Genomic DNA, 26,445 nt, shown 5'->3' with positions numbered 1-26,445 from the left:
CGGCTTCGTCAATAAACAGAACTGGCGCATATGTGGAACCGAAAAGCCCCATGTTGCAGTCCCATCGTCCCTGCATCCTCAAAAAGTACTGGTCTGGGCCGCCATTTCTTCCAAAGGAATCATTGGCACATTTTTCAGATCCGAAACGATTACTACATCACGCTATCTGGACATTCTTCGTGAATTTGTGGCGGTACAAACTGCCTTAGACGACACTGCGAACACCTCGTGGTTTATGCAAGATGGTGCCCGGCCACATCGCACGGCCGACGTCTTTAATTTCCTGAATGAATATTTCGATGATCGTGTGATTGCTTTGGGCTATCCGAAACATACAGGAGGCGGCGTGGATTGGCCTCCCTATTCGCCAGACATGAACCCCTGTGACTTCTTTCTGTGGGGCACTTGAAAGACCAGGTGTACCGCCAGAATCCAGAAACAATTGAACAGCTGAAGCAGTACATCTCATCTGCATGTGAAGCCATTCCGCCAGACACGTTGTCAAAGGTTTCGGGTAATTTCATTCAGAGACTACGCCATATTATTGCTACACATGGTGGATATGTGGAAAATATCGTACTATAGAGTTTCCCAGACCGCAGCGCCATCTGTTGTTGAAAATTGTAACTACTGTAATTTCTAAAGTTTGTCTGCCTGAAAATGTACTGTTGTCCCAAGCATATTGCAACAAACGGTGTATTTCTATCGCTGCTCGTTTAGTTTTTTATTGCCGTTTCAAATATACCGCTCATTTTTGAAACACCCTGTACATTCTAACGTCATTTGTGACATTCTTCTGTGAAAATGCTCAGAATGTGGAAAATCTCTCCAAACTGGAAAAACGAGCCATCAGAAAAGTCAGAAAGTCAAAAAGGGCCCACTGCATTGAGCTATTAAAAAATGGGATATTCTGACACTTTAAAGTGAATATGTATTCCAAACTGCAGTTTTTATACAAAAAACATATGCAGCAAATAGCTCGACAGTTCATCATACCAAATACAGTGACTGCTTGTAGCCGCGTGGGATTAGCAGAGTGGTCTAAGGCGCTGCAGTCATGGACTGTGCGGCTGGTCCCGGCGGAGGTTAGAGTCCTCCCTCGGGTGGTGTGGGTAGTTAAGCCCCCATAAGATTTCACACACGTGAACATTTGCCTGCTTTTACCTGGATGAAATGGAAAGTGAAGACCCTAACCACGATTTTGCCAAGAAGTCAAGATATAAACAGCCGAAACAAACAATAACATAAAATAACTCCATAAATTTAAACACACCTTAAAGAATATTCACCAAAAATATAATTTACTCCATTAAAGAGTTCAGGCAACATAAACTTGTTCCAAATAAAGAAGTAGGTTGACCAATTACAAAGGGCGTGGAGTACACTTACATGCAACGAAGTACATTGTAGTTTTTAATTTACACAATGCAATACGAAGCGAAGGTGTATTATTGGAGTCTAATCACGCATTTCTCGTGTTTGTAGCACGCTCTCCTGCCTGCAGTAATGCAGTAATGCAGTAATGCAGTAATGCAGTAATGCAGTAATGCAGTAATGCAGTAATGCAGTAATGCAGTAATGCAGTAATGCAGTAATGCAGTAATGCAGTAATGCAGTATATTTGTATTATGAACTTCTTATGTACACCCTGCTTTTTCATTATCTTATGTATGTCATACATCATTGCATATGTGTGTAATGAGATCCATACAAAGAAATTTGTCTACAGATGAGTAAATAACTATGTAAAGAAATATAAATTCCCATATATAAAACTCAAAAGGTACAAAACTTTGGAAGAATAAATTCATATTTTCGTGACGACCAGATTCTCAAGACAAGAAAACGCTTCACAAACAACTTAAACTAAGTTTCCATATTTATTGAATGAGTATATATAAATGAAAAAATTGTGGAAATGGGAAGCACATAAGCTGAACCAGTGATAGTAAGATAATAGAACAGATAATGCATTTAAATATATAGGGCATATACATCAATACTGTACAGGAACCCCCCCCCCCCCCCCTGGCGTGGTTCAAAATGTACAGAAACTTTAGGCTATAAATGGTTTTGTAAAGAGGTAACTTGGCAAGATTGAGGAGACATAGCGCTAAGAGTGCACAACATAGTGGCGACGCTTGCTTTCATGTATGGTAGTGAAAACTGGATTCAAAAACAGACGAAGTGAAACAGTTGACTGTTTCCATGCTTGCTTCTTCGATTAACATGAAGAGCCACACTGCGAAACGTCAGACGAAAGGACGACAGAAGAGATCAGGCACTGTAACATTCATGTACGAAATCGATTGTAACTCCTTTGTGTAAATTCGATGTGTTTATATGATTACAGTAATGTTACAGTACTCTCTTGATTACACATATGGCACTGATGGATCTTAATTTCGTAAAGATATGTAACCAAAGTTGTTAAAGTATTTCTCAAAACCATTGACTTACAATATAAATGTTATGTAAGTCTACGCGTTGCACGCAGCCGTATGGTAAGGACACGCGCTCGCCAGCCAGCCAGCCTGCCAGCCTGCCTGCCTATCTGGAATGCTGACAGTTCGCTTGGTCAGTAGACGCGCGCCGGCCGCACTGCGACGGGGAGTAGGCGACTGACCGCCGTCCGCAGCGCGCAGTACTAACTAGCGCGGCCTCAGGCGCGAATGTCTCTCTTCTTAGCTCACCATGGAGTCTTTCGATACGACCGTAATTAGCCAGTGTTAGGATGTCAGACACAGTGATGATGGGTGCGCGTAGCGTTCGTGTTTTATAATCCGCCTTTGTTAATAAAACTGTTTAAACTTCTCGTGTTCGCGTATTGCCGTACTTCAAGGACCCACCGCTTACAAATCCTGACAAGATATTAGTGTAATCATCCGGGGCAACAACACAAACTACCCCCTTATAGAAGTGGTCAGCATGGCAATAATTATGGAAAATCTACCGTCTTGAAGAGGCGCAGTACAACGTGAACTTAGAGCAGCAGCAGCAGCGTGAACATCTTCCGACTAAGCGGGGACATCCAACGCTGGAATTCAGGCTGGTCTACTCCTTTTTGGCTATAATACGAAAGGCAGTGATGGATTTTTATTTTACAGTTGACTCATTGGCGTTAAATAACACGAAATGTCGCAATCCAGTAAGAGTAACGTTGTCGATCGACAAACTGTTATTAATGAACTACAAAAGAGATTCGGCAGTTAAAAGTAGAAAGCGAGCGTGACATTCCGAGAGACTGATCAAATGGTAATTCAAGCAGTTCAGGTAAAACTAGAATAAAGAATTTTTTATTGCCATCAGTACCAGTGTTTAGCGGGAAACCCGAAGATGGTGTGAAAGTGTTTTTTCCGTGAACTCGAAGGTGCCGCCTTGTTAAGATCATGGACAGATTCCGATAAGCTAGTGGTTGCCAAATGAAGAATTCAAGGAGCAGCACAATATTTCATTAGCGCGGAGCCTACTTGCGTGAAAACAGATTACAGTGAGTTTAGAACGATTGTTGTTCAGATTTAAACGTAAAAACGCGATCAGATTTTACAGAGAACAGCTTTAGTTTGCGGATGCGACGAGACTAATCTATCGAGCAGATTGCCAATAGAATTCGAAACATCAACGCTCAAACGTACGACTTAGTAGAAAATGAAAATCGCGTTCAGTTGTTCAAAACCGACTAGAGCCTTGGGCACATTCATTCATGGTTTTCACGGAGAGGAAATAAGCAAAGCTGTTAGATTGGCGCGATGTAAAACTTTTCAGGAAGCAGTAGCATCAGCTGTTGGTTTCGTTGAAGCACTAAGACTACCGAATGAGATGCAGAAAAAAGAACGCAGAGTTTTCAACACAACAGTACAATGCTACAGATGCAATAAGCTGGGTCAAAGGCGTAAGGATTGTAAAGAGAATCGAATCTATCATTGCGGAATGCAGGGTCATGTTTCGAGCGATTGTCGCAACAAGAAGAAAGGTAATGCGAACAGGCAATCTGCCAGATCCTTAAACGAGTACGGGGAAGTACGGGCCACCACTCCGTAAGCCCCTTGCCAGAGACAGTGATCCTTGTTAGTTCCAGCGAAAATCAGACCGAAAATTACTTCGTGATGGGTGCTGTATATCGTGGGAGAAACGCCAAACTACTTGACAAAGGAGCACAGACCTCATTCATGTCGTGTTGCACAGATAAACGGGATAAACTGCAACCGCCGCTATTAAAAGTGCGAGGGTTAAACGGAGGAAAGCTACCTAACTATGGAGAAGTTGACGTAGAATTAATTCTTAGCCAAGGCCAAGATGAAGGTGAAAAGAAATGTACACAGCAAGGGAGCAAGTAGTTTCAAATAACGAAACGCGTTATGACAGTGTACTTGGATTTGATTTCTTATCCGCTTACGAGGCAGATATATTGGTCGCAAAAAGAAAGATCAGACTAGGCCGTACTAACTACAACCTAGGAAATCTTTCTTCAGATCGTACTCAAAGTAGCAGCAATACTGACGTCATGGGAATGGACCGCCCAAACGATGCATCAGTTCACTGTCAATGTTCAAATTGATCAGCTTCAGCAAATTCCCAAGGCAGCAGGAAAGACACGTTAAAGTTGTCACCCCGATGCAAGGAAGGAACGTCGTTATTAATTGAGCGATCCAAGTAATGTGTTATTGAATACAATGCATAGTTATCTTGGTAGAAGTGTAGGTGTCGCTACAATGGTGAGACTGTCGCAAAAGTCCAGGTTACAATAACGAATATGAGCAATGAGGATGTTTTGCCACGAGGAACAAAACTTGAACTGTCGAGCGTAAGTAACAGTGGCGTAATAACATAATCCAGATGACGTAACAAATGGTGCAGTTATAAACAGATTTTTGTAACAGTACCGCAAAATTACGCGGAGACGAAGTTAGTAATGAACTGAGGCGCAAGATTTGGAAAAAGATAGAACATTTGACAGCTGATGAACAGAAGATTTTAGTCCGTTTTGGAGTATGCAAATTTATTCAGAGAACGTGCAAATTTACCTGACACTCATTTAGTTAAACATCGTATTCGTACAGGGAATGCAGACCCAGTCACACAAACCTTACTGAATACCATTCAGTCAGTTGGTAGAACACATGGTTAAAGAACAATCAGAAGCCGGAATTATAGAACAAGAGGTCCTTCAGAAATTCATTTCTTCTTCTTTACAATTAAAACAGGCGAACACACACGGTGGATCTGGAGAACATTTCCGGTTCGTGTTGTTTACCGATCTTTGAATGGTGTGATCACACTCGACATTTACCCCTTACCAAATTTAGTGGAAAACTTGCATTACTTGGGCAGATGTCGAATTTTTTCAGTACGTGATTTAACAAGTGGTAATCACCAGTTAACAGTGCATCCAGATGATTAGTCAAAAACCTCACTTGTAACAGCAACAGGAGTATACAAGTATCTCCGTATGCCGTTTGGACTTCGTAATGCTCCAGCTACATTTCAGCGCCTGATGGATTCAGTTTTACGAGGGCTCACCCCCCCCCCCCCCCCCCCACAAGCACTTGTTTACCTTGATGTAATAATTTTTGGTGAAAACATGAAGCAGCATACTGGATGTCTACAAGCTGTTTCTGAGCGTATAAGAAGCGCAAACCTGTCTTCATCAATAGATAAATGTCATTTTGCACAAAGTAAAGTTAACTACCTTGGTCATGCTATAACTAGTGAAGGTGTTCGGCCTGATCCAAAATTGAGATCCACAGAATTTGAAAGAACTACAATCATTCTTGGGATTGTCAAATTTCTAGACGATTTATAGCTGGTTATGCGAATATAGCACGTCCCGTGACACAGCTACTGAAGAAAGGAGTCGCATTTAATTGGTCACCAGAGTGCTAAAAAGGCAATGGAACTTAAACTGCTCTAACCACAGCCCCAGTGCTAGCCTATCCGGATTTCAGTAAACCTTTTATTCTTTCAACAGATGCATGCAATTTTGCCATGGGTGCAATCTTGTCTCAAGAAGCTAATGGCCATGAACATTGAATCTCATTTGCTTCAAGACAATTAAACAAAGCAGTATGTAATTATACTAGTACTGAGAAGGAGCTTTGTGCTTTGGTTTTTGGTATAACATACAAGATCTTCCTTAACATGAAGAGAATTTAGTTATTACAGATCATGCCGCACTTACATGGTTATTGAGCTTAAAGGATCCAAGTTCCAGATTAACAAGATGGGCATTAAGACTGAGTGAGTACCAGTTTAAGGTTGTTCACTGACCTAGTAAACATTTGAATGCTGATGCAATGAGTCGAAAAGTCCATGTTTGTGTTACGATAAGTCGAGAAGAAGAGTTAAAGGCAGTTCAGGAAGATTAGATTCACAGTAAAAATTATGGAAAAATCTACGTTTTGTCGAAATAGATGGATTACTGTACAAAATCACTAGTAAAGGAAACTGCCTAGTTATTCCAGAAAGCATGAAAGAGCAAATCATGAGCGCAACATGATTCTTTATCAGGACATTCTGGTAAAAAAGCAGCAAACATTAAAATAGCTCAAACGTTTTGCTGTCAGTCGCAAAGCTGACGTTATCGAGTTTGTTTCCCAATGTGATTCCCGTAAGAGATGGAATAATGTAGCAAAAAGTAGAGCACCATTGCAAGAACTGCCAGAAAGAAGTGAACCATTTGAAGGATTAGGACTAGATGTTGTAGGACTGTTGCCTAAGAATGATGGAAACAAATACTTATTGACAATGCTAGATCATTTCTCTAGATACTTCCTCATGATACCAATACCTGATCAGAGCGCTGAGACTATAGCTAAAGTTTTTGTAAAAGAATGGATTCTTAAGTTTGGATCACCATTAAGTATAATTTGTGATCAAGGAACAAATTTTATGAGTGTATTACTAGACTTGTAAGCTGATGCAAATAACTGAGTTAAGGACTACATCAGCACATCCTGAAGGAAATGTAAGAGTCGAGAGAGTCCACAGAACAATTATTAAAATGGTTAGCCATTATGTGACCAGCAAACACAATTAGGATGTCTGTTTACCGTACTTGGTAAGTTGATGAAATGCCAAAATGCACAGCTCAACTGGCCTAAGTCCATATGAGATCGTCTACGGAAGAAGAATGCATTCACCCTTGGACTTTGCACGATTGACTGACGGAACCAGCAATGAACACGTAAGGGATCTAGCACGCAAGCTAAAGGAAGCATGGAGGGGAGTGAAACAGCGTAATCATGAATCCTTTATTCAGCAACCAAGGCAACACGACCGCCAAGCAGCAGTGCTGCAGTATCGTGTTGGAGATCTTGTTTTGTGTAACTGAGCGATGTGGTGTTAAAGGAGAGTAAAGTCAAAGTGTAGAAGTTTTGGAAAGGACCATATCCAGTCATGGAGGTGTTGTCGCCAGTCACTCTTAAACTCCAAATACCCTTTCGTTCGATTGTCGTTCATGTCAATCGTGTAAAGCCATTTCTGGGTAAATTTCCTGTAGTATCGCACGACGATGACCGACCGAGAGGCAAACTTGATGTTCTCAAACCCAGGAAGAGAGAATCGCGAGGCCGCAGTGCAGACTTGGAGGACGAGGCATCGCCACGTTCCGAGCGATGCTGTTCCAGGCACCCCTACAATCTGCGTAAACGTGTGTAGTGGGTGAGAGGGTAATGCGTGTTTTTCAGTCATGTGCTTGTGTGAATGAATGTGTTGTGAAAATCCAGTGTTGAAGCTATTACAAGAGTGCACAAGTGAAACGAAACCTTTTATTCCACAGGTTTCCTCAAGAAACTCATTTTATGTTCATTGTTAACTGCAGTATTTAGAACTAAGTAACCATGTTCATTTATATTCTAATGCTTGCTAGCGTGTTCTACTAATGCTGTAGTAATAGTAGCACAGCGTACAGGTGCTTTGTTTGAACCACGATCAGACATGGTAGTTTCAACAAGTAATACAAAACTTGTCGTCAAGTACAATCTGAGTGAAATCCAGCAACAGTTCAATTCTGTAAAGAAGCAAATTGACCTAATTCGTTCTGTTCAGGGTAATGATTAAATTTTGGAAATGGGTACATCTTAGTATAATAACTGGATCACAGCCAAAATGCAGGTAGTTTAAATTTGCTAATTATGAACAAGAGATTTACTGTTTCATAAAGCTCTTGCCACACAATCATAATTAGGCATAAACGTGCCTGTTTGATTTTGTAGGGAGCATCCTTCGTACTGTATTTGGTACTTAAAGTAGTAGGGATCTACTGGAAGTTAAAGGCAAAATACTATGTCTTGAACAAGTCTAGTACAGATTCAACTAACCTCTCTAATGAAATTACCGTATTAAACAGTATGCAAAGAACCATTACTAACTACACAGTTTTCAGTGAACAGATTGTAAAGCAATTTATCTCACATTTCCACGTAATTCGTAATGAAACGAAAGCAAATATCCAAGAACTATTTCAAGGATTAAATGCTGTGAGTGCACACTTACTCTTTTGTCAAGGATTACTGATGGTTTATCAAAAGCTAGAATGGGTGCCCTTAACTTAAGAACAGCCTTAGAAAGTAGTTCAAATGATGGTTTGAGCAGTCTGCTACTACATCCAGAACAATTTCACAGATCCTACTATCAACTGAACGAAAGGTAAACCCAGTGTATACTATGATTCACCCTTACAATTTCTATGCTTACGGTAAGTTAACTACCACACACTCCTTCATGATTGAAGATGAATTAACTGCTACTGTTTCTATTCCCATTGCAAGATCAAAGCATAATTTTGAGATGTATAAGACTTATCCTTGCCCTTTGAAATAGACAGGCAGGTATTCATGTAAAGTATGTACTGAATGATTATCTACTGATCAGCAAGGATCGAAGATATTTTGTGTCTGTAAATGAAAATGATTTGATTATGTGTAAACTTAGGCATAAGTAAATTTGCCCCGAATCGGCACTATTTAGACAGTGGGGTGTACAGCTGTGAGAAAGAATTGTTTATGAATAATCCCCCCAACAGATAATTGCCCTAGAATTTTAACGCATCTTTATCATCCATTTCTTAAACGATGTTCTGAAGGTATAATTTTGTCATTTAACTCCACCCTTGATTCACATTTACATGTAAAAACTGATACACCTGAGCTACCCTTTACACTAAAATTGAACAATAGTGGATTAATCTTGAATGCCACCCATTGTGATTTGTCATGTGAACTATTTGATATGCCTAGTGTGTAGCCAACTAAGTTTCATGCAACTGGACATTTGCCATAAACGAGAATGTTATCTGTTTATTACAATGATTCATACATATTAACATATGGAAAGCATTTCTTATAAAGTTTCTCTGAAGACAATTAAGGACATCCATGGAAATGTAATTTCTTCCAATGAGATAAATTTCATTGAAGCAGCAAATAGAACTAAGTCCTTCGATTCATGCAGTAATGTTAATGCGTACTACATTGTCAGTATTGTTTTTATTGCTTTCATTAATTTGGCTTTTGTCAACATCATTTGTCATGTATGAAATTGTCATCTTAAAGGCACGCTTCTCTGTACCGAACGTTACTGTGTCTGCAAATGAAATACATGTTGCAATGCCTTCTGATGCCACAAATGGCGAAATAGATTCATAACGCCCAAGAGGTCTTTTTGAGCCACTTATGGTTGCTCTCTTTCTCTGAGGAGTGATATGTAAGGGTCTATGGATTGCTCGCAGCTGTACTGTGCGTTGACACGCGCTCGCCAGCTAGCCAGCCTGTCTGGAATGTTGACAGTTCGCTTGGTCAGTAGACGCGCGTCCAGTCGCACTGCTACGGAGAGTACGCACCTGGCCGCCGTCCGCAGCGAGCAGTATTCACTAGCGCGGCCTCGAGCGCGAATGTCTCTTTACTTGGCTCACCATGGAGCCTTTCCATACGACCATAATTAGCCAGTGTTAGGATGTCAGACAGTGATGATGGGTGCGCGTATCGTGCATGTTTCATAATACGCCTTTGTTAATAAAACTGTATAAACTTTTCATGTTCGCGTATTGCTGTACCTTAAGGACCCACCGCTTACAAATCCTGACAAAATATTCGTGTAATCATCATCCGGGGCAACAACACAAACTACCCCCTTATAGTTAAAACATTCTTGTAAAAACTTGTTAACGTGTTGGAAACGTAGAACTGCACACGATGTAAAACCTGTAGGGGAAGACCCTCCACAACGAAATGCTTCAGCCAGTGTTGAAGGTGGTTTGTCCCAAAGTGGAGCGTATTGGTCATGAAATGATGGCATTTATTTGCTTGCTCTGAATCATGAAAGATTTTTAGAGCGTTTTACATTGTCACAATTACACTTGATGTCTTCACACTTTCGCCACAGTGCACCACAGCAACCACCTTCAGCATAAGTAAAGTTCAGTATAGTACTTATTAGCATGAGCCAGTAATTTTCTGGATGTTTGATAGTTCCATTCTTAACTGCATGTTGAGAACACTTATTTATCCTATGTCATTTACCTGGATGTTTCCTTAACCTAGTGCTGAAATACTCAATGTGTCCTAATTTACTTAACTACTGGATCGTTACTGTTGAAATACTTGATACTTGTGGGGCAGTAATTTTCTCAAGTGTTCAAGGTCTTGTATGCAATACTCCATGTGGTCAGTAAAGTGTGTACTTGATATGTTTCAAAAGAATGTCAGGAAAACGGCCTTGTTGGAGTTTCCAATGCTTATATAAAGATTTGCTTAATAATAAAAGTAAGAGAACAGAACATCCATCATAAAATGCAGATGCAGGACGCAAGATTCCAGACCTACACATACCTACTTCACAGATTTGTAACAGTGCCTTTATTCATATACGTGTCTGCATTACTACAGTGCCTTTTTAGAAGTGGTAGTACCAAATCTGTCATAGAACAATTTCTAGGTCGCTGACCTTGGGTTGAGCCAGTGGTTAAGTAAATGTCAGTGAAAGTCTTTATGAAATTTAGTAATCATTCTAGCGACTTCTGTGTTCTTTGTAAATATAACAGGCAACTTGTTAAAACCATGACAGGTTCAGGGTTGTTGTGCAATGGAAGAAGGGGTAAATCACTGTTTCAACCATGTCTTTGTAGCTATATTACTAAAATGCAAGACAAGTGTTCAATAGCCTGCTCAAAGAATTGCATTACCTACAGGTCTCTGAACGTGAGTGGTGATTAAAGAAGAGCAAGCAATAAATCAGCTTTATTAAACTAGAAACTTCGACATTAAAAGCATCAAAGTAGTCTGTTGAGACGTGCACATCTGAAATTAAGTAAAAGTCGTTACCCCTCCAGCATATGTCTGTAGAACAGCTAGACTTCCATAACAGCAAAGTATAAACTTGAGACTGAGTCTCACATGGTATGAGAGAGAAACGAACGATTAGCACATCAGTTAACTCACCTCAAGGAACGTCGACACACTCCAGAGGTAAAGTGATCGCAGGTGAGATGGACAATTTATTTCAAAAATAGCTAGAGCATATACAGGTAGGTACAAGCGCCAATGGGTTCAACAAGGATAAGTTCAGGATTTCGATTGGCATTGTACTCTCTGCAGCCATTGTAAATTGATCTTCCTCGAATAGGATAGCAAGGAGAGTTTAAATACCGGTGACAACCTTATCAAACTCACTGATAAGGACTTCCAGTGTCAAGTTACACTCTGGGGTGACTATGATCAGTCACCCCTTGCTCCCTTCCCCTATCCTCTGGGAAATCACCAGCAATTGGTCATAAAGAGGAACCCCACTCCCTACTGCTCATCTCCCCTCCTTTCTGCTTCTTTCTTACTCTCCCCAGACCGTGGAACGAAGAGAATCTGCCCCCTTCACTATCTTCATGTTTCATAATGGGGACTTTGATGGGTAGAATTCATTCTGGAGCTGTAAGCCATATAGACAGGATAAGGTTGTCTACTTCACAAATTACGTTAGGACATGCCACTCGAGGTCTACTAGTTACACAAATTAAATGTTACGTGATTTTTCGTCATTCGAAGCACCAGCAGAGATCACACCCAGACAGATAAGAAAATAATTCCACCGTTCTACATATTTTTCAAAATTTATTGTATTTTTGCACATATTCCCCAATTACGTTTATTCATGCCCTGTTTTGCATGTTTCATATTTCCACACTTTTGTAAATTATTCCAAAATTTTATCCAGTTACAAGAGTTGAGTCCCACTGCTCAGGTAGCAGCATAGCTGTCACGATGCTCTCAGCCAACAACAATGCATTGTGCCCAAATAAATCGTAGCCAAGCTACCACTACATTATTAGATTGTGTGATATCACAGCAAAATTTTAATTCTTCCAACCAAAAATACTGTGTGCAAGAAAAAGCACACCACCACACACCTAGAGAGAGCTGACCAGTATCTGCAACCACCCTGGTGAAAAGTATGTCGCCTGCAGGATAGCCAACACCTCTAACACGAATCCTTGGAGAACAATAGTGAACAGATTGTGCCAATGAAGCAATTTTCAATATTTTTTAGATGTAACAGTCTTACCTAATTGTTGGCGCAAAAGGACTGATGGTCGTATATCGAATGAGGGACCTCCCATCGATGGGCGTAACTAGCTCTGGATGATGGAGAGTGACGCTGCACACAAGTGATAGGTCTGAAAGCAGATTTATGATGAGAGAGGGAGGTAGAAAGGAGGGATGAGGGTCTGGAGCTTACCTGCAATGCAGCACACACATTTCTACCAATGTGTTGGGACGTCATTGTTCTTCTTACCATGAGTGAGATCCCTTGCTTAATACAGTAGCAGTGACTTCTTGCACCAGCAGTCAGACTGGAGATTATGTATAAAAACATTGCAAATTTCTTATCTGTGTGTTTGTGCTGTGTGTTCACGACCATACCACACCACTGGTGTTACAGGGTTTGGTTACCCTGCAACTTTTCTTTCGGTTGGTAGCAGATATTGGTCAGGTCACTATCTAGGAGCATATTTTGCAGCGCTGTGGTAATTATTAAACATGTCTTTCATTGGAAGCGTTAGGATTTTGCTATGGCATCACACAATCTAGTACTGTAGTTGTGACTAAGCAGGGTTTCATCTGTCGCTGTATATTTCCTGTAGATACTTTATTTTTGTTTGATAACAGACAAAACTGCAGTGGTTATAAAATTTGCTGTGGTGTGGTTATTTTTACCAAGGTGTTGTTTTCGAAGTCATACTGTTTGATATATGCACTAGTACTGTAGTGGTGGCTCAGCAATGATAAATAATTCAGGCAAATGCTGCATTGTAATCCGCTGAGATAAAGATGTCAATGTTACTTTAAGAACAGTGGGATAGAATTGGCATAATTGAACAGAATTTTGTTAAAATACGTAAAATTGCGGTAAATACGAAAAACTGTGGAAAACTTTGTTCAGAGTACTTACATAACTGCCTGGGTGTGGTCCCTGCTGGTCACTCAAATGACAACAAATCACGTTACATTAAATCGTTAACAATTAAAGTGATGTGCCTTAACATCACTTGCTATTAACAAATAGAGGCTGATCCCCTCCCTGTGCTGTACACCACCAGAGTAAAACGCACCCACTCAAGTGCCGCAGTTAAAAAGATGATCAGTAGGGGGTTGGTTCAGTCTCATTGGTCCAGTGGGGACAGGAGGGGAGAATGGGTAGAAAGGGGGTGGGGCTTCATTGATGATCTTTACGGACTACCGATGACACGCTGGTGGTAGGGGAGTGACATGTGATCTTGATAATTCTCCAAAGTGTGTAACGTGCCACTGAATTTCCTCATCAGTGACCTTGAAATAAGATGGTTATCGGTCCTGAAACTGTTCTTGCTATCCTAGTTTGGATATAAAGAAATGAGTCCACAAAAGGAAAAATTTACAGCACTAGAACGAAGAATGGCAGTGAGAGCATAGTGTTCCTAACAGATGGGGCATGAAGGGTATGACAGTGGATGCCTGAGACAAGAAGTCCCCTCCTGCCTGGATGTTAGCGCCAAACGGCCAAAAATACCACAAAGGGTGCCTCTTAACCCCCCCCCCTTTCCCCCAGGCTCTGTTGCATGCACTCGTAATAAATGCGTGTAGACCTGGTGTCTCAAGATACGCACGCTAAGATTTGTGGACACTTTGTGGACACCAAAGTTTTGTGGACATAACCAGTTAACACTGCTGTGGCTGTTGTTCTGGTGGTAACAAAAATACCTGCCCTTACTTTGCTTGCCAAGTAAGGGCTGGTTTAATGTGAAAAAAAAAGGCAAATAGTTAAAATAATACTGTTTTGTAGCTCTTAAACATAGAAAACTTAAGAAAAATACTTCGGAATACGCAAGAAATAGCAGTACATGCATGTCGTCATACTAAACATTAAAAACAAAACAAGAACCTAGTTCTTCAGACTAAATTTTTACGAACATTTTCAACACAATTCTAAGGTAGCATATATTTGACGAATTAAATTTGAAACATTGAAATACGGTTTATAAGTGCCTCCAGGGCAGTTTCCTTTTTAAACATTAACAGCTCTAAATTGTAGATTAAATCACAGCATTCTTCCACATTGCAGCTGTGATAAACTGTTCTGTGGCGAAACAAGTGCTGCATCATCGTAAGAGAGAGAGAGGAGGCCAGTGAGTGAGTGTGCCAGTTTACTGCTGCTGCTGCTGCTGCTGCTGCTGCTGCCGCCGCCGCCACCACCACCACCACCACCACCACCACCACGTCATAACACGTCTGTGCATAACATACAAAGAATTACACTGTGATCGAGGAGTGAAATGAAAATAAAATTTCCTAAATTCGTCAGTGTATGCTTTAGTATATTACTGTTAACATAGTGAATTCTCAGAATGATAAAGTGAATAGGTTTCGCTAAATATATTATTTGAAGAGACACGAAGTGGCCCTAAATAAAGAAGCTAGAAAGCTAAAAGCTGTTCAGAACGTGCAAATGTGTGTCATAATTAAGTCTCAACTTCCTCTGGGAAATATTTTTGTCAAAATCGACTTTTTCAAGAAAAATTCAAGGGGCTAAATAGCAGACTGAAAAGATGAAAATTCTTATGGAGCCTGTTTCATATAAAACACCAATAAGCTCTCTATTAGTTTCCAAATTATTTACTAAAAACCAAATTTGGAACAAAAGGTCCATATTCATAATGGAGTATCATTTGGTATTGTTATAGAAAGTCCTAATAGCAGCACGTGGCTACATTCAGGAAATGATACATCTGGATCAAGTTTCAACACTTACTGTAAGTAATAAGACTACAAGGAATGTAAGAGAGCCAGTTCAGAGGTAGTGTTCTGCGAGCGGTTCCATTGCAAAAACTCTAGCTTGCAAAGTTTAAATGCAGTTAAGCTAAAACTTTTTCATTAACTAAATCAAACTTAACTCGCATAAAAATTAAGAATATTGTAATTATTAAACGACAGATAATGGCTGACAGTAATTAAGCTACATGAAAAAACAAATCAGTTACGGCGTGCGCACACTTTATTAAACATGTAAACGTCACTACAGATATTCAGTTTTAGATTAAGCCATGTTCGACATACCTGCGATCATTGGCGGTGGTGAGGCGCAAACGGTTAGTGAAATTCATCACCTGAAGTCTCAGAAAGAGGATGCTGTCCACGACCTTCTGAACGGCCGTTTTCAGCTCAGCAATGGTTTTGTGGTTATTGCTGTACACCTTGTCCTTAATATTGTCCACAAAAAGGAGTCACATGTGTTCAGATCCGGAGAATATGGGGCCAATCGAGGATCATGCCAGTGGCCTCTGGGTATTCCAGAGCCAGAATGCGATCTCCAGAGCGCTCCTCCACGACATAACTCTCCTGCTTTGATGGGATCGAGCTCCATCTTAAATGATCAGCGTCTTGTCAAAATCATGGTCACTTTGTATAATGGGGATGCAATCAATTTCCAAAACCTTCACGTACCGTTCGGTAGTCATCGTGTCATCAAGGAATATAGCACGGATTATCCTGTGACTGGACATTCCGCACCAGTCAGTCAACCTTTGAGGGTGAAGAGATTTCTCGATCGCGAAAAGCGGATTCTCAGTCTCCAAAAGCGCCAATTTTGCTTACTGACGAACCCATCCAAATGAAAGTGGGCTTCGTCGCCAGACCAAACGATCATGTTCATGCTAATTACTATCATGCCCCATGGCCAACCGTGCAGTCTGAACCTCCTAACGCTACGCAAACAGTTCGAAGTTACGACGATTTTTCCGCGGTCCACTGTGCTCATATATAAATACATCCAGAAAACCGGTGTACCTACACCCGCCAACGTCAGTCTGTCCACGTCAAGCGCCTGCGAGTGCTGTGGCTCAGATGACGTCACAGCCAGGCAGCTACCAAGTGATTTCGGTAAAAGTAGGAAGTGAGCTCGCGGGTACTGTACACTGTCCTGGAAGCAAGTTAGTGCTGTCCATAATGTCGACAAAACCGTGTGGCTAATGGCGAGATTACTTTCCACTTTTAAGGCGAGCAATTAACTCTTGATTAGAAGTTAGGGCGATAGACTATTTTACCTGGAACTTTCCGTAGAGGTCGCTCTGAACTGTTAACAGTGCCGATTCCGATAGGGACATAATGTTTTGGACGTGGAAACTTTTTACTGAATATATCAGTCAGTGAAAACTCAAAACTTTGTATATAGTCATAGTACCTGATCCTGATGAGTAAAAGGGAGTAGGAACACTTTACTTCAGTGCATACAAAGACTACTGTGGACTTGCAGACTGGAAGTTATGATCAAAACGTTCCCCATCGCTTTCTGGCTGGCAGCAAAAATTGTTTTCAGGCTCATTTAAATGGCGAAGAAGATTTACGCGCCGCCTCACAGTTTCCACTTCGAACGCCTATACAACAACAGTAACTTTTAAAATGCATATTTCTCACAAAAGTATCACAAATGGCTAAGCATTCTAGACATATCACTGCAGCAATACCTAGTTAGGTGCTGATCAAAATCATCTGATCTTCATGCAGGATGTTTCCGTAAGAGCGTGCAAAAATGTAACAGACTGAACAATTTGAGATAGGGAACCTGGTGTCTGAGAAGCCAGCTTTAGGAGTTACGGAAGTAAACGTGTCTACCTCTTTGTCTAGCATTACTGTTTTCCAGTTAATTAGCAACTAAAATGCGTACAATTTTACTCATACTGCGCTGTTTATTGACATGCACATTCTTTATTTCCTGCAAGGAAACAAGGACGAGCCCGATTACTAGGAAGTATACCCGGCCGTCTAAAAGGCCACCTGCACTTGAGGTTCGTGCAAAGAGTTGAACCTGACTTCTTGGAAAACGTACCCTTGGTTGTTACTGAGAGGATTTGGATATAATATGACGGTGCGCCGCTCACTTCAGTGCGGATGTCCGCAACCATCTTAGTGCTGTAGTTCCTGGTCGCTAGATTGGAAGGGAGGTCCTATTCCGTGGCCTGCGAGGTCACCTGACTTGAATCCCCCAGATTATTTCCTAGGGGGATATCTAAACTGACTGGTGTATGAGATCCCAGTGGAGGCGGAGATGAAATTAGTTGCCAGAATTGTAGCTGCTTATGGTGTCATTCGAAACACACCAGGGATATTTGTCATGGTGCGTCAGAACCTTTTTTGCCGATGTCATGGTTGCATTGAGGATGATGACCGTCCGTTTCAGCACATTTTGTAAGATACTGTACAAATGTTACGTTAATTGTGGCATTTCCAGTGGGTGGGAAGGGGGTGGGGGGAGGCAGGCAGGCAGGCAGGCAGGCAGGGAAGGAGGAGGGGGCAGATAGAATAATCATTCCTGATAATATACGAGCGATTATTGTACATTCATCCAAATGTAGCAAGACGAACGTCCTCTTGTCGCTACTAACACAAGGATGGAGTGCTGCTTTGAGCATGTATGTGTACTGTCTAAAACGCTGTTTCAGCCCCAATACAAGCTATTACATGAGCTTTTGTGAGATGTAGATTGTGAGAGATACACAGTATTCAATCAAAACAGTGATATTACTTCACCAAAAAAAAAAAAAAGTAAATCCGAACACAATGTGCATATCTGATGATGTGGCTGTGGAAAACCAGGATGAAATTCTACGATATTTCTGGGTACTGACGGTTTATTTTTTTATTTATTTTTATTTTATTTGATTTTTTTTTTTGTCAGGCATATTCCAGAATCCAAAAACAGTTGGTGGACATAATGAAAATCTTATTATAGCTTTCAGACAAGACAATCTGAATCCAAAACATTTACCAGGCACATGTAGGAACTGACATATCATTCAATCAATTTGTCAAGATATGTGGAGATTAGTGGTATCATGCATAGTGTGGGTTTATAGTTCCAATAAACAAAACTGAATGACAGCAAGTCTGCATGCATGCACAGCACTCATTCCGAAGGGTTGAGTATACATAGACATAGAAATCATTCTTATACATAGATGGAAAATTTCAGCCTCTTGCACATAAAGCTAATGAGCTAAGAATGTTATCTCCAGATCCTTCTGAGACTGATCAATATATCAGATGGCAAGGTTACTCTTCTTAAAAAAAAAAAAAAAAAAAAAAAAAAAAAAAAAAAAAGCATAGGTGGCTCATCTATTAAGTTTGATGAAATTAGAAGAAAAAACATGACTTAACGGTAAAAGTTTATATAATTGAAAAGAATGGATATAACATGCACCCTGTACAAACGTCCACTTATTATACAGGGTGATTCAAAAAGAATACCACAACTTTAGGAATTTAAAACTCTGCAACGACAAAAGGCAGAGCTAAGCACTATCTGTCGACGAATTAAGGGAGCTATAAAGTTTCATTTAGTTGTACATTTGTTCGCTTGAGGTGCTGTTGACTAGATGAATCTTTCGTTTCAAAGATTGTGTTTAGCGATGAAGCAACTTTCCACACTAACGGGATAGTCAACCGTCACAATGTCTGTATATGGGGCACTGAGAATCCGCGGGAAACAACTCAGTATGAACGTGACTCGCCTAAGGTGAACGTTTTCTGTGCCATTTCAGCCAATAAAGTGTTTGGTCCCTTTTTCTTCGAAGGTGCTACTGTAACTGGACTACAGTATCTGGAGATGTCAGAGAATTGGCTGTTCCCTCAGCTCGAACAAGAAGCACAACAATTCATATTTCAGCAGGATGGAGCGCCACCACATTGGCACTTATCTGTCCGTAACTACCTGAACGTCAACTACCCGAGGCGATGGATCGGCCGCCAGGCAGCCCGTGACAGAGCACTTCATCACTGGCCTCCAAGAAGCCCTGATCTTACCCCCTGCGATTTTTTCTTATGGGGGTATGTTAAGGATATGGTGTTTCGGCCACCTCTCCCAGCCACCATTGATGATTTGAAACGAGAAATAACAGCAGCTATCCAAACTGTTACGCCTGATATGCTACAGAGAGTGTGGAACGAGTTGGAGTATCGGGTTGATATTGCTCGAGTGTCTGGAGGGGGCCATATTAAACATCTCTGAACTGTTTTTGAGTGAAAAAAAAATCTTTTTAAATACTCTTTGTAATCATGTACAACAGAAGGTTATATTATGTTTCTTTCATTAAATACACATTTTTAAAGTTGTGGTATTCTTTTTGAATCACCCTGTATACCAACATGCTGGCTAAGCATAAGGTCGAACGAAGCATGGAAAGCTATTTGAGAGAAGTTATGACTGCTAAGGTTGAGACACTTGGATCTAGAGCAGACACTCAGAAATCTTAAACCAATTACTGAATATCTCAGGAAAATTTCATAATGGCTACATTGTTGCTGATTTCATTAATCTCCACAGCTATGGTAGGATAGAGAAAATATATGTCAGTAGTGATATTCATACATGTTGGATACACAAACTTTAGGTTAAAGGGAAAAAAAAACAATACATATGGGCGACAGGGGATTTCAAAGAAGAGCTGGTTTAATGAATCTTTTTCCCAAATCCCACAAAAAACTGTAAATTATTCACCTAAAGATCTGGAGATGTATGGTGAAATGCTACAATAGACTGGTGTACATAGGAAAGCAGGAGAGTTAAGCATGTGAAATAGAAAACCATAATAAAACTTATATTAGATGATTGGTATAGTACTCGTGATGGTATTGACATCCAGTATAACCTATACAGTTCCAGGGCATCATTGGCATGTTTATCTCTCTAATATTTCTATCACATGTAACTGACGGCACACAGAACTAAAACTTGTTGCAGTAGGTAATGAGACCTTGAAGGTAAGCAACGTTTGAGCATGTGTATCTTTGGCATAGCACTGGTTTTGTATGCAGATGGGTCACCAGTTCCCTGTGTCGTATACGACACGTGGGGAGCGAAGAGGATAAGTCTCTACAGTTAACCCCACAGTACATGTACTACAATACCAGTGAGCTAATAGGTAGTCTTCTCATGGCATCAACTGCCGGTGGTAATACTACTGATTGGAGTGACGTTATTGAAACGTGGACGCGCACGCACGCAGGCAGAGAGAGAGAGAGAGAGAGAGGTAGGTAGGTAGGTAGGTAGGTATAATCGAATAAGTGTGGAGACAGTAGTTATTAAATTGCGGATAATGAATTTAATCATGGTTGATACATACTCTAAATTCACCTGGGCATTGCCAGTTAAAACAAAACCTGGGGGAAATGTTGCATGGGTGTTTGAGCGATTGCTGTAGACAAGGATGAATCGATGTCCAAACAACCTTCAAACTGACCACTAGTAAGTGTTACATTAGGTATTTCAAGAGTGTGATGCAGCGGATTACAGCACTACTTTACATGCACCCACCTGAAGGCAGCCATGCCGTGCGGAGTGCCTGAGAGGTTTGAGACACCGTATCACGGGGTGTGCTGCCCCTCCCGCTGGAGGTTCGAGTCCTCCCATGGACGTGGCCGTGTGTGTGTGTTGTGAGAGTGTTGTGTGTGCGGCGGTGTAGTGTGTGTGTGCGGCGGTGTAGTGTGTTTGCAGATCAATATAAAGTCAAATGTGGATGTATTTCGATCTTCACAGCTCATACAAACGCAGAAATATCCTACCAGAACTAATTGCACATTATAATCGAACCAAAAAAAATGGTTCAAATGGCTCTGAGCACTACGGGACTTCATATCTGAGGTCCCCTAGAACTCAGAAATACTTAAACCTAAGGACATCAAACACATCCATACCAGATGCAGGATTCGAACCTGCGACTGTAGCACCAGTGCAGTTCTGGACTGAAGCGCCTAGAACCGCTCGGCCACAGTGGCCAGCCACAATTAGAGTGGCGCTGAGAATTTGCTATAATAGGGTGCTTGGCCCACAATCAGCACAGTAGCATAACATGTACGATAAGAGATACATTAGAGGAAGTGGTGGTATTCTCAACAAACTTCCAGTGGAATGCACATACCTGGGAATAACTACTGTGGAGTTCGTATGAAACGTGAAAAGTGGTTGTCTTGTGGTGATAACGTGATTGATCTGCTTGACGAGGCACATTTGGAACATGACAATGCATGTGCATATGCAAATCATAATCTCCCAGAACATCATGCTGCAGGTCTAATTTTAGCTGATAAAGCCCTGTTAATATGCGTGCGAGAAGGGATATTGCCACAGGGCAGTGTGCTACAGTATTTATAGTTGTCAAAATCATGCATGGTAAAATTATGTTGGGCATTGGCGTGAATTTCAAGCAAGTTATTGACACCACACATAGGGCACTGAAGAAGAAGAAACTGGGTTAGGGTTGTATGCAGCTGAAAGCGCTCTGAAGCATAGAGCAGCGGTTAAAGCCGCCAGGGTTCCACTGATATCAAAGATATGAGGTAGAATTATCCCCTTCGTTATTCCTGCCTTCGCAGATCTCCGTGATGGGTCACTGACTGGTGGTGCTGCAGCTATTGGAACAGTCAAGGAAACAGCTAACTTCCAGGAGCAGCTGTAGGAGGCAGGGAGACATAATCGCATTATGGGAGCAGCAGACATCAGAAAAGGGCTATTACCTGATACCATACGAGAAAGGTCTCACTCACAGTAATAATAATAAAAAAAAACTACTTCTATTCTGACTCATTCGGAGGCCTGCAAGCAACATAAGAGTTACAGTGGTGCTTTACCGCCAGAAAACATGTGTTTCACAGTTTCCATCACTACCAATACTTTAATACCCACCTGTGTGGACATCTGTGCATCAAGTTCCTCCTAATGTTTACGAATAAGCGTATATGAGGAAGTGAATTAAACATCCACTCGTCAATTGAGATTCAGATGCAGTGTCATATATTTTGACTGTGGAAGAGCAATCGCCAATATTCTGCGCAGCTTGCTTCCAACCAATAGATTTAAGCCATGGAGAGTGGAGTAATGCGCTAATTGTACTGGAGGTGTACAACAGCATTCTAAATACCACAGAGGCTAACAAACTTCATCCACAAACTAATGGTACAAAAGAAATTGATTCAAACGAAGTTTTAAAACGGACTGGAAAAGGGATTGTGATATGTGCAATAATCAATACACTTAAAGCTGAAATAAAGACATCGTATACAGCGATTGACTTTTACCAGATAGGCTCAATAAGACGACTACTAGGTTTCACAAAGTGACAGGTTTTGAAGGATAATAACAAATTTTACAGATCTGATCAGCCAATGGATGTACTTTCTGTCAGTACCATCCGTGGTGAGTGTAAAATTGCAACAAACTCCTACCTCAACAACAGATTGATCCATACAATTTACGGATTGAAACTTCCTGGCAGATTAAAACCGTGTGCTGGACCGAGACTCGAACTCGGGACCTTTGCCTTCCGCGGGCAAGTGCTCTTGTCCGCTAAAGGCACAGGTCCCGAGTTCGAGTCTCGGTCCGGCACACAGTTTTAATCTTCCAGGAAGTTTCATATCAGTGCACACTCCGCTGCAGAGTGAAAATCTCATTCTGGAATTTACGGATTCTTCACATCAGTTGGAACCGGGTATAAGACTTTCGAGACGCCAACCAATGCTATTTACCTTTCGGCAACAGTTAAGTCAGTGGACCATCTGGAGCTGCGTATTGCGAACAAGGACGATCAACTCATCGAGTCTTGAGGTGAGGAAGTCATTGTATGACTACATCTGAAGTGGAACTGGTATTAACCTCGAGTGTACAGAGACCTTCATGGTCAATGGCGAATATAGATGAATAGATTCTCAGCGTCCATGAAGCAGGGTGGGCATAAGATAGAAAACCAGCACATGCAGCACACAGTGTGATACTTCACAATGGAACAGCATTTTGATAACACGTGTAAATTAAAAGTTTCTTGAATCAGTAAGTCTGAAATCTCGCAGTGACATTGTTAGAGATAGATAGCCCTATGCAATATGAGGTGCATATTGCATGCCAGGAATATTTCTCACATACATCTTATGCTTCAACCACATTTATCAAGAAAGATATTAGGCTTGTCATCCAACACCAAGAAGCTTTAACCCTCCCATGCAAGAGTTTCTTACATCTGGATGAAACATTTACGAAGAGGGATGGTACTGCTACAGTGGCATCAAAGCTTACATGTCATGCTTTGGTGTTCCTGTTTCTTGAGATACAATATGAGTTTAACAGAATCGAGGTTTACTGTACACACAGTTTAGGTATAGCATTGACGCCTAAAATATATGCTTCTGCTTCTTCTCAAGAGGTGCAGCGAATTATTATGAATGCTAAACAGGTATTAATTCTGGTACTGAGTGCAATGGATAACGACTTGCACATTCAAGGAGGTGATGAGGAGAACAATATCACCATCAATAAAACAATATGGAAATTGCCGCACATCACTATGTCCGAAGAGCAGCGTCTGAAGGTTTTAAAATTTCTAAATGGAAGTGTACGTCTATCTTTAAGTTTCCAATCATGGAAGCTTTCATAGTACTCAGTTTAAACCCATGGCAAGCAGACAAATGTGGGCCATGAAAACTTCTGCTCAATTAGACACCCACATTCATCATACTTGTTTTTAAGACCAACAGAAGAGGAAATATAGCAAATGATTTCACCAAATTTGACAGTTGAAGATTAACTAATGCGAGAGTCTATCTGATCTCGGAATTCTATCAGTATGACAGTTTACACCTGCAGTGGAATGAAAATTTATAGTCTAACATTTGACATGCAAGCGAAAGTTCTGTGCTTCTCCCTGTAAAGAGGATGGGTGCCTATTCACCCCATGGCAAGTCAATGACCTGGCACCAGTCATCGAAATAGACTGCTCGAAACAAAATAAGATAGTTAAATCAGGACCTATAGATGTGCAAACAGAAACTGAATCTTCGACAAATTTTCCTGAAGACACTGCAGCGTATACTTTAGTTCCAGTTGACTGTCTGATTGATCATTCCCCACTCACTGCTGTTGTTCAGCAGGCTGTATAAATGAGCAAGTGCTGTGCCATACTCAGAGCATTTCACAATGACGTCTAAAGTTGTGAACATCATTGCAGACATTCAGGTTTTTTATAGTGATTAGCATAGACAGTTCATGTTAGAGACGTTGCGTTTGTAGCATACGCAGAACATGCAGATACCATAATAGACACATTCTGAGCAAGAATTTTATCACCTAGACCTTCCAAGTAAGTGAAATGCTCTAAAACATGGAAGAGTGCGAAGTGGAATTAAATGGGATGATTCTGGTATATCCTACAAGCACATGGTGACGTTGCTTCGATTATTCGACCACACTAATACAATGGCCTTTGTCAAAGGTGAGGATAAAATCGTGTGGACATGTCAAATATTCAAGTTTGCTGCTATTTGAAACTTGGAATCCTATGGATGTCTTGCTCCCCACCAACTCGAGAAGAAAATGATGATGTGTGAAAATAGTGTTGTTTCTGTTCATGAAAATGTGAAATTACTTTTAAGTTGCATAAGGAGTAAATAAATAAATGTATTTGTACCTCGAAGTCTGTGTACCTCCTTTCACCCTTCCTTAGAGCGAAACGTTACTCAGATATTGTGCCTGTGCTTCTCCTCAGGCACAGAAAATATAATTTTAGACAAGTTTGCGATGATTTTGGAAGCGAACACGACCTCCTGCTGCCGTAGTGAAGTATGTGCTGCGTGATATGCATATTCCCATTCAACCATTACAAGTATTTTCTTATTCTACATATTAAACTTATAGCGCTCAAGTTGAGAAGAAAGCTAATGTATTTTACGTGATCTGCCCATGTTTTATATACACACTATGCAATGGAGATAGGTTTTCTGTAAATGATAGCAGCAAAGACCTATGATAAAGAACTGTTTCGTTTATTCAATTATCACGGATAAAATTAGGTCCTTTTTAGTAAGGCAAAGCGTTATGTTTGTGATTCTGTAATTTTTTACAATGAGATTGAACAATCAGATTACTTAAAAAAACAATCTGGTATTTTTTGTGATTGAGTTAGTTTTTTTTTTTTTTTTGCAATGAGTTTGAATCGTGAAGGAGAGGTACTTTTTTTCCTTACTCTATTACTATTAATAATAATAACTGTAGCCTACAACAAACAATTTTGAGCAATGTGACAATATATTTTTTTCTTACAATGGACTATGTATCCATTCACATTAATAGCACTGGATGTATCCAGAAGGATAATAAAATATTTTTCTTACCATGGAATGTGTACTCATTTACGGTTGCAGCGCTAGACGTATCCAGGAAGATGGTACTATAATGACACTGGGCATACATTGGAGTGTTGGAAGAAGGGTTACTGAAACTAATCTGACTTGGATGGCTACTGTACCTGGTACACACATTTTCTACATAAAGGACGTGCTCTCCTGCAGTTTTTTCTATATGCAAAAAACTGTTTACATAGCACATGGGGTATGCATGAAAACTATTTACAAAACAACTATTTGCAGAAGATACACAGTGTACACAAAAACTATTTATAGAGCAAACATGGTGTACTTGAAAAATTATTTGCATGGCATACTGAGTATACATGAAAAATTATTCAAATGGCATTTATGGTGTTCATGAAAAGGGCTGTTTACACTATAGTCTACACAGCGTGCAATCTACTATTTACACTATGATGTACAGGTCATACTATTCCACATACATTCACTCATCTTACAGACACAGATCACTCCCTAGCGTTCTCTCCAACCACATCTGGAGTGAATAATGTTAGTATGGAAGGGTTTCAATCACATCCTCACAAATGATGTGCTTATCACCATGGCATGACAGGCCAATTTTAGATTGCCATGCAGTGCACACTTCATGCTCTTGTGACTGAATACTAGTTTGCTGCACCATGTATTGTGCTTGTGGTAGAGCACCACGAACGCCAACGTACAGGCACTACAAGAAACCTTCAGCTATGTGGGCCCCTGATGCATCACAATGCACACCCTTAGCCCACCTCTGGTTGGC

This window comes from Schistocerca serialis, chromosome 7 (assembly GCF_023864345.2).
Source record: "Schistocerca serialis cubense isolate TAMUIC-IGC-003099 chromosome 7, iqSchSeri2.2, whole genome shotgun sequence".
In the NCBI taxonomy this organism is placed as follows: Eukaryota; Metazoa; Arthropoda; class Insecta; order Orthoptera; family Acrididae; genus Schistocerca; species Schistocerca serialis.
The sequence above is the reverse complement of the archived record's forward strand: the minus strand, read 5'-3'. Positions refer to the sequence as shown.